This window comes from Lepidochelys kempii, chromosome 8, assembly GCF_965140265.1.
Source record: "Lepidochelys kempii isolate rLepKem1 chromosome 8, rLepKem1.hap2, whole genome shotgun sequence".
Classification (NCBI taxonomy): domain Eukaryota; kingdom Metazoa; phylum Chordata; order Testudines; family Cheloniidae; genus Lepidochelys; species Lepidochelys kempii.
In genome coordinates this window covers 85473155-85487100 of record NC_133263.1, presented here as the reverse complement: position 1 = coordinate 85487100, position 13946 = coordinate 85473155, and positions in this window count along the sequence as shown.

Sequence of the window (13946 nt, the reverse complement as noted above, 5' to 3'; positions counted from 1 at the left end):
TATAGCAAGTGTGAGTAAAACATTTACTGACAGAAGTATAATTTTTAATTTGAGGGTGTCACTTTAACTGTGTCACCTCTAAGAACATTACACACAGTTTCTTCACATCTTTCTTTTGTATCTCTCCTTTGTCAGGTCATTATGTTTAGTTGTTTCAAGCAGAAGGAATTCTGATAGGTTAGAATTATATTCTAAGTAGAATTGAGGATTTTTCTGTGTATCCTTGAAAGTAATAATTAGTTACTTAAAACACTGTTTCACAGATGTATATTATGGGAATAATAGATCATCTGTGAAAAATCAGGGAGCTATGCTTGTCAAAAGAGATCTGAAAGGCTAACATATGAAAATGCTATTGAAATAGCTTTTTACTATTTTACACACATTGCTTGGATTAAATCTTGCTGGGCCCCTTGCTGATCTGAAAACAGTTGTACATGATTTAATAACATTTACACTGGATTATCATAATTCGTTGCTTGTAGTTCTGCCAGCATCATCATTACAGAAAATGCATTTAGTTCAGAATGCAGCAGCATGAGTGATCTCTGGCACCTTTAGAAATGAACACATTTTACATCAGTCATGCAGCCCTTCACTGGCTCCCTGTTTCATCATGAAACAATTGCAAAACTCTCCTTTCAATCTTTCAAACCCATGACAGTTTGAGGATTTGATTATGGCAATGATTTTTTTAAAACACAGGTCTATCTGCTTAGGTCTTTTAGAGCCCCATCCTGAAGTGTGCTGAGCATCATTATCTGCAGATGAAGCCAACTGGAGATTAGGCTATGCAGTGTTGGATTATTGGCTGTCTATATGTATCAATCAGGTTTTTGGGGCAGTATGTTTTGTTTGGAGTGTCTTTTTTTTTTCCTTTTCAAATTTACTACTTTATTGTGGTTCTGTCTGCCAGAGTTTCTCTGCCAACTCCTTCTTTATTTTCAGTATTTTACATCAATATAACTGAGATCACAGTCTGGCCCATAGGATCTGGGTGAGTGTGGATGCAGTGAGGTAGTCTGTAAAGCAACTGTAGTTAATTCTGATCTCTGTGAACAGTAGCCAGTACAGTACCTTGAATTTCACCTAGCAACTGATCAGCAAGCAGTGCAGAGCACAGTGTAATTCTACAGGTATCAAATATTTAAAGCCACCTTAAGCAACATTTTACTTTTCAAAATGAGTTCAGATTTCTTCCAAAGGAGTCAGATTTCCTGGCAGCACTTGTCACCCAGTTGTACAGTATGTGAACCTCCATTGCTTGGAAGAGCAGTCTTGTAATAAGCTTCTGATGAGTGAAGGTCAGTAAGTACAACATCTGTTTTGCATATACGTTGCTTGCCTCTTATGCTCAGTTTCAGTAGTATCACCAACACATTAGAACTGGTGTCATATGATGCCTGAAAAAGTTGTTTTTCTTTTGCAGTTCAATCAGGGTCAAGTTAGCCTTAGGAAATGGATGAAGCAATTACAGAGAAAACGATGACTGAGCTTGCATTTTAAAATACCTTAAGTGTCCAGGTGTTGCAAATAAATAGTCATCATTTAGGTTTCAGAGTAGCAGCCATGTTAGTCTGTATTCGCAAAAAAAAAAGGAGTACTAGTGGCACCTTCGAGACTAACCAATTTATTTGAGCATGAGCTTTCGTGAGCTACAGCTCAATTGGATGCATTCCTTTTTGAGTCATCATTTACTTATTGTGTATATTCGAAAACATAATTTTCAATAAAATTAGCCAAGAAACTGGATATTTTCATCCAGATATGCAATAAGTAAACTTAATTGGTCAGCTGCATATTTTCAAAATGATGGGGCTAACTACTGTACATAACCACGCAGGCACCAAATGCAATGTTCTTGTTTTAAGTGTCATGAAGACAGTAGAAACAAGATGAATATACCAAAATCCATACTGGAGAGCCCAGTGAAATAAAAGTTATAATCAAGTGAAGTAGAGAGACAAAGTGAACTTTCAAATCTGATCAAACCAAAACTTTGTCCCTGTGATTGGTTCCAAGATTGTGAGGGGGAAGTGGGGCCCTCATCCAGCAAAATATTTAGTCCTGTTAGCTTCAGTGCAGCTACTCAAATGGTTAAAGTTAAGCACGTGCTTATGTGAACTGCAGGATGAGGAACTTACATCATGAACTCAATGAGACCTTATGTAAATGGATCAGGAAATATGCAACTATAATATACCCTTCATTTCAGAGCTCAAGAATGGGCTGTAGGAAATAGAGTTCAGATTGTACAACCCAATGAAGCTGAATGATGGAGTGACCAATTAATCACTTGTGCTGGATAAGCTGCCAAGAGAAAAGTTCATACTAGCACAGATGCTGGTTTTGCACCAAAGTATAGAATGCCTACAGAATGTTTGGAACATACATTTTTGAAATCATAAGCTTGTCATTGTATGTAACCCAGATCTGCTGGGAATTTGGCAAGAGATGCCATTAATGGATTACAGTGAAACATGTTAATAATGGACACCGTAGGGACTCCAGATTTTTTTGGCCATGGTAACAGGTGGTCACATACTACAAATACACCATGCAGACTTTCTGCATGTGTATTGCTAATGTACTTCTGTAAGTTTTATAACAAAATATTTAAAAGGTCAAATAAAATGACTTTGTTTGCAATTTAAAAGTCAAAGAATTTAAAATGTGTTACAAAATAATTCACAATCTCAAAGTGGCTTCCCTTTCCAGCTGCCTTAGCAGGTTGATCGCAATGCAATTTACACAGCTGGACAAGTCTACAGGTGGCCAGAAGTGTGTTAGGCAGGTGGCTGCCTATTAGAGAGTGAAGTGTTATGTAAAACATAGGAAATTTCATGGGGACTGAGATTTCACCAGTTATTAACACTGGTGACTGCAGATAGCAGGTGGCCATAAGTACAGGTTTCACTATAATGCAGAGCACTCATGATTAACCATCTAATCATGTCAAACAACTACTTAATTGCTGTCTTCTGACAAAAGAAACTGAATCCTCTCCCTTTAGTCCTAGAGCCTTAAAATTCCTACAATCCTATAAGAAGCAAGTATCTTTAGACAGGTCCTCGGTGTTACTTGTGCAATACACCCTGCAGAGCAGAAAGCAGCCTGCAGGAACAGAGTGAATTTTACTGGTACTAAACGAGTGCCCCAGTGTGGAGCTATGGAGCACTCTTGGGGCTGGCTGTATAGTCTTTCAAATGAGAGGAAAAATTCAGCTTTTAAGTGCTGGGGGTCATGTGCACATCCCTTTTTTACTTATCTCTGTGTACCTACCTGTCTAGCTGTTACATTAGCCACTAGAGCCAACAGCTAGTATCCAAATGTCTTTGCTTTTGCTTCCTGTCTTTCCCCAAATTTAACTGAGGTCATTAATATAGATGGGTGAATCTCAGAAGTCTCAGCATTTGGATAAATGACAAGTTCTGATGCTTACAATGATTATTCAATAAGATGTTTCTTGAGCATCTCTCAGCAGTGGATCACAACGCACGTCAGGAATAACTGTAAGCCTCACATCTTCCCTATAGCTTAGGTACAATAAGAATTCCTGGACCTGTTTTTACAGATGCTTACACTGAGAAACAAAGAAGTTAAGTGACTTGTTCAAATTTACACAGACTGCCACTGTTCTATCCATTCAATTGTTCTCCCTCCTCACACCTTGTTACAGTGCTCATTCACCACCACAGCACCCCATCATGACACAGCATTGCAGCGACTCTCCCTCTCTAGTACACCCTCCTTGAGTGCTGGTTCCACAATGATCTGCTCCCTCCATTGCCTAATCCTCCAGCTCTCAGCCCAGTCCCCCTTCCAAGCTTAACAGAAAATTAAATATCAACTCAAAATGGCCACCTGGGCGTTAAGGTCCATAATACAAATGCTAGTCCCTTCATGGAGATCCAAGGCAAATATTGTCAAGGTAGAAGCTGGGGATAGGGCAGGGAAAGCCTTCTTCCCTGTCTTCAGACAGGACTGGCCCCTAGAAAAAGCAGCCAGCCCTTTTTATCAAGCTTGCTGGGCCCTGATTTGCCTCCATCTGCTCCTGACCTTTCTAGGTGCCAGAGGAACAACTCTGCTCTGTTGTGCCTGCAGTTGATGATAGATAGTAGGTCTCTTTTGGCAAACTCTGGAGGTTAGAACTTGTTGCTCTTCCCTTCCAATTGTGCAACCTTCTTAGGTCAGTGTGTGCCAAGATTGTGAGGCCTCCCGCAGGGGCAAAGAATTTCTGGTACACCCTGTCACATGCTTCTACATCCATTTGTGATACAGGACATTTAAGGACTGTACTGAACTCCCAATCAGACAAGTGTACCTGCTTTCTCAATTACTCTCTCCAGAAGTACTTCCGGCTCCAAGGATGGCAACATCATATAACATCTTTGCATAATTCACAAACTTATGACAAAGATATAATATTATTTGTGTATGAATGTGTCTACTAAAATAAAAACTAACAAGCCATTTGCTTCATGACACATACTTCTATAAATGTCATGAAGTTCTACGTTGTCATAAAATAGTACAATGGAAAAACAATTTCTGTTATTTCACGGCAAGGGGCAAAAATTTTTTTGTTGCTTGATAGGGCTTGTTCACTGAAACTCTAAAATAAACAAAGACATATACCAAGAAGGAGGGCAAGGCTGTAAAAGTCTCTGGAAAGCAACCCGATAATTGAGGTTTACTGGCATGGCTTTGTGTAATGATGCTCTCAAATAACAGGTTTAGACTATAAAAACCTTGGGGCATGGACTGCAACACCTCTCGTAATAACAATTTGCATTTCTATCGCAGCTTTCATCTTGGCTTGATGGACATTAATTCATTCAGCCTGTGAGGAAGATGTAAATATTATCATGATCATTTTGCAGGTAAGGAAACTGAGGCATATTTAGTGACAGAATGGAACCCAGTGGTGTATTTCTCTTCCCACAAGATATAAATAACTCCCATAGCTTCATTATATCCAAATACAATTAATTTTAATGGGGGTTAATGATATACTGAAGAGGATGATCTGGGCTTTAGGGGTCCTGACTACCCTGCACACTGTCAGCACTCTGAAAAATAATGAAGAATAATATTTCAAGATCTTGAAAGATTAGTGCATGGAACTATATCTGAGCAATGTTTATCTACATGCCCTGTACCCAAAGGAGGTTTGTGGAGGTGGTCAGAAAATTTTGCTGAAATAGTTTTTTGATGAAAAATTTCATTTTTATCAAAATCTAAATGGGTTGGAAAATGTGTCAATTGACAAAATTTTGGTTAAGAAAATGAAATGAAGTATTTCGATAATGTCAAAGTGTCCTGTTTTAACATTGGAATGGAATGTTTCAATTTTCATTTTGAAAAGTTGTTTTGAAAGTAATTTCATTCTTTTTAATATAAGAACTGTTTTCAAAGGTCAAAATAGGAACAAAATGTTTCAGTTTTATTGAAACAAAAGGTTTTTAAACTTCTAAGTTGTGTTTTCATTCCATTTTGGAATAGAAAAAAAAAATAGAAATCACAGAATTTCCCATGAAATGAAAAATCCATTTCTCATCCACGTCTAACGTTATGTACAAAGTCCTCCAAGTCTCACAATAAATGTCAAGAAAATAAAACTATAAAGGAGTGGAGGGGTATGTGTGTTTGAGACACAGACAGGCAGAGTTTATACTATACATAATTTGGTGTCACAGTGCCTGACCACCTCAAACTTTTGCCGATAAAGGGCATTTTGCCTTGGCTAATAGCCACCATAACTCTATTAAAGTCAGCTAGACTAAAAGTCACTGGGTATAAATTTGACCAGAACGTGGCCTGGTATGTTTACCGCATGATACACCATTTTTAAAATGCTAGAGCTTTGAAATATTTCATCAGTACTAAATTTTTGTATCCCTCTGCCTATAAAGCTGAGCTGCCTTAGTACCTGAACCATGAACCCAATGGAACAGACCTGTGAAAGGAGAAACATTAGGACTGGTTCATTTTAAAAACCTCTTTTAATAATAGAGAAAAAAAGTTTTGCCTTCCTGAGAGTCAAGAGTCATGAGGGTAAGGTCTGATGTCTCACTGCAGGATAGGATGTTTCACTTATAGGGTGAGGATGGATTCACAGCTGCCACATATTATAAAGCAAGAGTTTCTGGCCAGTATGCTTCATGAAATATCAGGCTGTGACGTGTCACTTGTCCAGGAAAAAGGTATTCTTAACCCTGAACTTTGGATCAGTACAATCTAGGGAGGGAAATTCCACCACTGATGTAAAAGCAGGACTCATTTTTGTGACAAGTTGTTTTTTAAAAAGTAACTAAGTCAGTCTAATAAATAAATAAGTAGTGCCTGTTTGAAAGTTGATCAGATGTTTGGAATGCTAGAAATAGTCAGAGCTCGAATGAATGTATGGGTATATTTCAGGCAAAAAGGTTACAGTTGCAAAATACATGCAATATACCACATTATTCTACAACTGATCCCAAAAATATCATGTAGTGTGTATTACCTACATACGGTACGATACCATATATCAACTACACCTACCATAAAAAAGAAAGGTTATACACATACTCTTACATATGATGAGTTGCACCTATTATAGCTCTTGTTCTGTGCATCATACTTGTTACATGATAAGCTTTTGTTGTTTATCAGCATTTACAATAAAAGAAATAAATTAAAAAGACGCAAGGTGACCCTAAATTAACACATTGCTTTAATTCACATTCAGGGATCTGCTGCCATTCTGGGCTTCAGTGTCAGCAGAGCCCTGTAAGTGAATTACAACAGCAGAGTGACTACAGGGCCATTCAGTATCCTTTATGTCCTATTTAGAAGGTGTCATTATATGATTCGCACACAAAAAAATAATTTAAAAAAAAACGCAAACCAATAAAATAGCTTCTGTGCATTTCTTAATTTAATGTCATGTGCAGCTATTTTATTTTGCATCTTTCCATGTACACACAGGAGGGAAGAAGTAGACAACTAGCAGAAACCGTGCAGTTGTTCAGGTTTTATGTACTCATAATGTTCAAATTCCAACTCCCAGCGTTCAGTGTACTGTATCAGCAATAATGACTAGAACTATTGAAACTCATTAAAGAGCTTAGCCTCAATTAACAGACTGATCAGTATCCGCTTCCCATTATACAGAGACAAATTAAGCAAGTTAAAATGGTTCCCAGAAAACATTTGCTGAAGCAAGTCAAAATTAACAATAAATAAAATGGAATTCTCTCTTTGCTTGATTTTTCATCCATTTGCACCCATACAAATGCAATGAAAGAGTGCTATTCATTATTTGTCAAGCCCAAAACCACTTCAACTCTCCAACAATCTTTAAAGCTGAAATACTCACTCCCCACTTGTATAGTACTTTGTGAATAGCAAAATATTATTCATTTCTACTAAATAAAATTGTAAATCATGCCTAAGTTATTCATCAGAAAATTACTGCCTGGGTATAACCTATAGAATATTTATTGCATCAAGATTCATTCTTCCCTTCCCTGACAGGAAGAAGGAATACATTAAATGGAACTTAAAAATTGTAGAGGTGAGAAAAAGAAAAAGAAAAAAGCTCTCTTAATTGCACTGTTGCTCTGGACCTTTTTTCAAATGGATCCTTTCCCACTCCATCCCATATGACAGACTGCAGATGGCTCGCCAGTCAGAGAGGCACACATGCTGCTTGCTGTTCAGACAGGATCTAGCAGCACAGGTGTTGGATTTTGCACTTGCCAGCTAACCAGTAGCAGCCAGATTTCCCCTCAATCCCCCAAGAGAAAGGCATAAAATCCCTATATCAGACTACGGAGGAAATAGTAGTATCCCACCTCACTGCCTCTTCTCAACCAGCTCAAACTCTGATGGGTAAATTAAAGGAATAGATGTGCTGCATCATATAGGAAGATTTCCTGACTTGTTTTAAGCAAGTGAGGAGCTCAACACTGCACGCGCTGTGCAAGGGTCTCCTGCTGGTAATAAGGCCACTAGCATCACCCAATATAGTGCATAGCACACTCTGCTCAATGGATGGGGCTCTCGGGAACAATGATTTTTTTTCCCCAGAGACAGCTATCCTCTCACTTGTCATTAACTTAGGGAGTCTCCTTGAAATTGATAAACATGTTGTCATGGAGCTATTGTTTCCTTTAGCACAGCTGCAGAGAATTTTGACTGTGTATCTGGTTGATGACAAATGGCCCAAGGTATTCATTTGCTCTGTTGCTTATTACATTGTCAATTAATATCTCGTCTCCAACTAACTGCATTGTTCTTGCTGTTGTGGTTTCTGGTTTCCACTCTCCCCATGAATAGCAACTACTTTGACAGCGGGACATTTAAAAGGGTACCAAACACCAAAGTCTCCTGCAGCAACTCAACAGTCTAGTATAGTAGAGTTAGGCAGTGAGGTGCTTTTGAAAAGCCCACGAGGCACCTATCTGCATCTTTGGGTCCCTTAATACCTTTGAAAATCTGGCCCTCCGTTACTACTGGTCATCATTGAGAATACACAACTGACAACCTAAGCACAATTCTGCAGAGAAAGGGATTTAGAGAACACATTTGCCTGTAGAATTTCATTATTTGTGTTAATAAGAGCTCTGTGGGCAAATGAACTTAGAGGCCCAATTCAGGGCTCAGTGAAGAGAACTAGAGAGGCATGCAGGAGCCAGGGAGGCAGGAGGAGCAGAGCCATTGCAGCTTAAGGCCATGTCTATGCTGCACTTTCCTCGTTAAAACTTGTGCAGACGCACTTCGTCGGCGGGAGACACTCTCCCACCGATGAAGCTACCGCCCCTTGTCGGGGGTGGTTTTATTTTGCCAGGAGGAGCACTCTCTCCTGGTGACAAAGAGAAGTTTCACTGCGTGCCTTGCAACGGCAAGGCTTTAGTGGCACAGCTGTGCCACTGAAAGCTGCGCAGTGTAGACAAAGCCTAAGATGCAGGCTAGTGTGGGTATGAAGATGCAACCTACATCCCAGCCTGGGCTCTGGCTGGAAGTGCAAACAATCCCTTCTTGACTCATCTGTAGAGAGACTCACAAAGGCCTCTCCTGTTCTAGTGACACCCCCCAAGGGTAGGTCTGGACTAATGGGCACTAATAGTACAAGCAGTATGTTTTGAGAAGCCCACAAAAAGCCACCCATAGCTCCTCTTAACTGACCAGGATCACGGAGGGATTTATTATAGAGATTGACTGGTAAAATGAGGGGAGTTATGGTTATATTTTGTGGCTTGCTCAAAGGAGATAGTTTAAAGAATACCAGTCTCCATGTGTTTCCCTTTGTTATAACATTTTGGTATTTACTTTTCAGTAAGAAAGTTTTTATATTTTACATGTGCAGATGGATCTGACACACGTTACTGAATTCCCTTCCCAGAGAAGCCATTCTGTTGCTGTTTGAAGTGCAGCGCACAAGAGTAGTCTGTCCTCCAATTTCAGCAGTGCCAAGTTTCCAGTCAAGAGCCATCAGGAAACGTGTAGTCATGAATATTACAAGCAGAGATTTACTGTCTACTCCAAAGGAAAAATAATCCCACCAGTTAAGCCACACTGTTGTTAACAGCAGTAGGAGCCTCAGTGGGAATGGCTCCTCAGCTCTTGGACTCATTCTGAGCACCTTGCTGATTAACCTTGCACTAGAACTCCTACCAGCAAGAGGAAAAGACGGAGCAGGGAGAAGGATAAGCCAAACATGCATATCAGGAACAAGGTAGGCTATGAGGTCATTAGGGCATAGTGCACATTCAGCACTATCTTTAATTGTGTGGCACTTAGAGAACTCAGTAATAGGCACTTAGTAAAACACAAAATAGCCAGACAGTTAGCTTGACTCTGTTGCTGGATCTCAGAGAATAAATTCCAGTGTTAAAAGGTCCTCTACTAGCAACCCCTTGACATTTGAATCTAGGGATTGTTACCCTGAATACCCTAGCTGACCTCAATATCCATGGCAGATTTCAGGGAGAGGGAGAGTCAAAAACCGTTTCGAGTTTTATAATCCGAGGTCAACAGTCAAATATACAAAAATTCAACTGTGTACAAATATCATCTCTGTGTGGAAATCCATATGTAAATGAACTAGAGAGAGAGAGAGCGATGAGTGGCTGATTCTCTCTGACATCAGGCAGAAGCAGGGGGCAGCAAATGGGCACTATATGAGGGGGAAAAAACAAATGAAACAAAACAAAAAATCCCAACCTTCGGGATTTTCCAGTGTTCCGGTTTCCCAAATTTCCTAAGAAACCCACAACATACAAACACAAAATACACCCTGGAGATCATTCCACACACACTAACTAGTGGCTGAAATTTGGTCCAAATTCCCCTTGGCATGTTTACAAAAAAGCATTCATAAAATGGTCAGACACTGAGGTACACACCCCACAAAACTGAAAATTCTGACACAACCTTAACTATGGCCTAGCTACTGCAATTGCATTAAGCAGGTCACCCCAAATTATTACGTGATTGTGCTTGGGAGGGGAGGTTGTCTCATGGGCCCTCTATTAAGATGTGGTCAACACTCCAAAAAGTTTGAAACCTCCTGTTCTAAACAATGCTATTGCACGGACTAGGCATATGCAGCCACAGGCTACACTAGTTCTCCTTCTCCATGGCTTTGGCACTTTGTGCAGTCATTTACACTTGTACGATAGCTCTTTGGGGTAAGGACCATATCATCTTATATTTTTGTATAGTGCCAGTGTGATACCAACAGACCCCGGTCGGCAGGCAGGATCAAACCAGTGACCTCTGAAGCTTAGTGCATGAGCCTCTACTGCATGAGCTAAAAGCCAATTGTCTCTTAGCTCAGGCTGTAGAGCAGACTCATTTTGGGTATATATCTCTCTAAGTGGTCTCAGTGCCACTAGATAGGACAGACAACCACACCCAGAAGGTGTGTGGCTTACACCAGATTCACTGTTGGCAAATAGTAAACTACTCCCCAGGCTGGGATTTTCAAGGGAGCCTAAGGAGCATTTTCAAAGGGACCACTGGATTTCAGCACCTAAGGGCTGGGTTCACACAAGGATTCAGGCACCTAACACACACATTAGGTGCTTAACTGCCAGAATCAGGCCCCACTGGGAGTCACAAAATCCCTGCTCAGCTGCCTCTGAATGCTATAGGCACCTAAAATTGCTTGCTGTCTACATTTTTGCAGTGGTGGGGCAGGGATGTGTGTCTTTTTGGTAAACAAAAGCAGTGCTGATTTCTGAGACCTTGAGCTCCCTTGCCGTCTAACTACAAAATAGAAACTAAGATGCCTATGTTACTGCTTCTGAGCACGTGCACTCCAGCCCCATACCAGGCACCCAGACTCCTAAGCTCCAGAGATATGCACAAAGTTGGAGAAGATAGGCATTCTTCCACCAGACTCACCTCCAAGCCTGATCTGGTATGCATGTTCAGACCTTGCCTGCTGGGTCAGGCACCTATAGACGAGCTTACACAAAGGTTTCTAGAGGACCTAGCCATAGGCTCACTTGAAAAATTACACCCTAAATTGCAAATTCCTTCCGTAAACTTATTTGAAAAGCTTCTGCAGGAGCACCATTACTGGTACTGTGGTCAATTCTGGACCAGGGGCTTGAGTCACCCATTAGTTTCCTGTCTAAAAAGAAGTTTAGAAAAAAGCTTTAGACAGATCCTCAGTTGATGTAAATCATCACAGGAAGTCAAGGGAGCTATGATAATTTACACCAGTTTAGGATCTGCCTCCTTGAGTTTAGCAGGCTTAATTCTGCACTAGAAAATGGTGCTCACCCACATCTTTTGCCCTTCACTGCTATATTTATACAGGAAGAGAATCAGCTGCAAATGTAAATTTTGGAAGCTCTGCCCAGGCTTAGCTCTGGGTCTAGTTTGTCTCCTGCTAGTCATGGTCTCAAATATTATGTTATAGTACCACAGAACAGGAAGAGGGACTTCCTGGTTTCGTGTGGCCATACTGCTGAAATGAACAGGATGTCCACAATGTATCTATTTCCACTACCTTTGATGGCTGCAAAAGTTAATTGGAACTTCTGAAACAATGAGAGATCCAATTTTTCAACTATGAATCATGCTGTGTCTGGACTCGTCCCCTGAGGGTCATTTTCACCATAAATTAATCTTTCTAATGTCAGACTTAAATTATCAAAAGTGACACACATGACCACTGTGTTACTCAGCAGTAGTAGCAGCCCTGCTGTGGAAAGGTGTGATGGTGTTCTGATGATATTGAGTCTGACATTGTAAAAAATTAGTTTAAAATTAAAATAACTCTGATGACATTAAACAAAATGGAGGCTCACTCACGTCCAGAACAAGACTGTCATTAGCTGTAATCTTTGTTGCCTACTTCTAGGTAATGACGTGGGGGAGGAGCATAATGAATATTGCCAATAACTGTTTGGAGGTGGGAGGAAATGGATGTATAGTTGACCAGCTGCTGTATATTTGTAACCCTGCTCTCTACTGGAGATGCATTGACCATGTTGTCTTCTGACTAGCCACTCTACCACAGAGGAGAGAAACTTTCATACTATTATAGATAAAGGAGAGTTTCTCTTAGCTCAAATGATAAATGTATATTAGGAGCAGAACAGCTTGAGCTGTGTTCACCATGGAAGTTTTAAGAGGTCATGGTGTGCAATGGAGCTAGGTGAATAATTTATAACAAATAATGTATAACTATGAATTTTGCAGTGTTCTGTCTGCACATATGATTGTCTCAAATGTATTCTTACTATGAAACTATTCACTGAATGAATTCAGTGAATGATTGGATGAGGGTGGCCCTTACAGTCAGGTTTCTAGTGAGCATATTCCTAAATTCTAATTTCATTTTCCATGAACATTCAGCATCATTTACTTAACATTTCCTTTTTGGCAACATTCTTGCCAGTACATTCATTTCCTATTACTTGTACAAAGCGAACACAAAAGGAGCTTTGTCAAAGCAAAATAATTTAAAAATTTATATTAATATTAGTGAAAATTGCTTTTACACTATTCTCCCAGCTCTAGTGTGGAGTACAAAGTAGCTGATAATTATTTGCTTATGGAATCTTTCTCCAGGTAAGGTAACTTGTAAACCTGTTTGAAATTGTTTCTTGGTTCCAAATTTGATTTAACTGGATAAAGTAATCAATCCCTTGAATAATCAGATAATAATTTCACTAAATAATATGGAATGTATAAACACTGATAAAGCTGAGTAACATTTCACAATGAAAATTTATTCAGTGAAGTTTCTGAAGTATTTCACTTGTGACTAGCAGTTGGAGCTCATTCATTCACTTTTCTTCTCCTCTCGTATTTTCTGTGTGGCATGCCCTTTTCACTTGTATAGCTCAGTTTATTAATATGACATTATAAAATCAGGTAATTCACGTAGTTCAAGAGGACTTTGGTAAATTGGGAGAATGTAATCAATTCTTGTGTGTCGTACACATGTTTAATAGGAAATCCTATATGCAATAAATTATATAACATATGTTTTGGAAACAGGATCCATAGAGAATTACACAGTTTAGGTAGAACCATAAAGAGAAAGTAATATTTGCATATTAATCACTCATAGAGACCTATTAATGTGAGCCATATTAAGCAGTGGTAATTTCTTCGTGGTAGCAAATACTCAACTAACAAAACAAGAATGAGATCCAGATTTCCATATCTCAGCCCTGATAGATTGGCTGACATTGGCTAAGGAACAGACTGGCCAGTAGCTAAATATTTCAACAGTGCAGACCACAAACTTTGAAGGCAAATGTAGCAAAACTCTGACCTCTAAATTTTGTTATCAAAAGACTTATGGATGCACAGTTTAACTTCCTGATTCTTAAATCGTCTGTGTAATTAATATCTACACTTTGTAAACCCTTCGTAGATTAAAAGTCAATAAATAAATTATCGCACTGATAAAATTACTCTGCCTAATGTCCAAA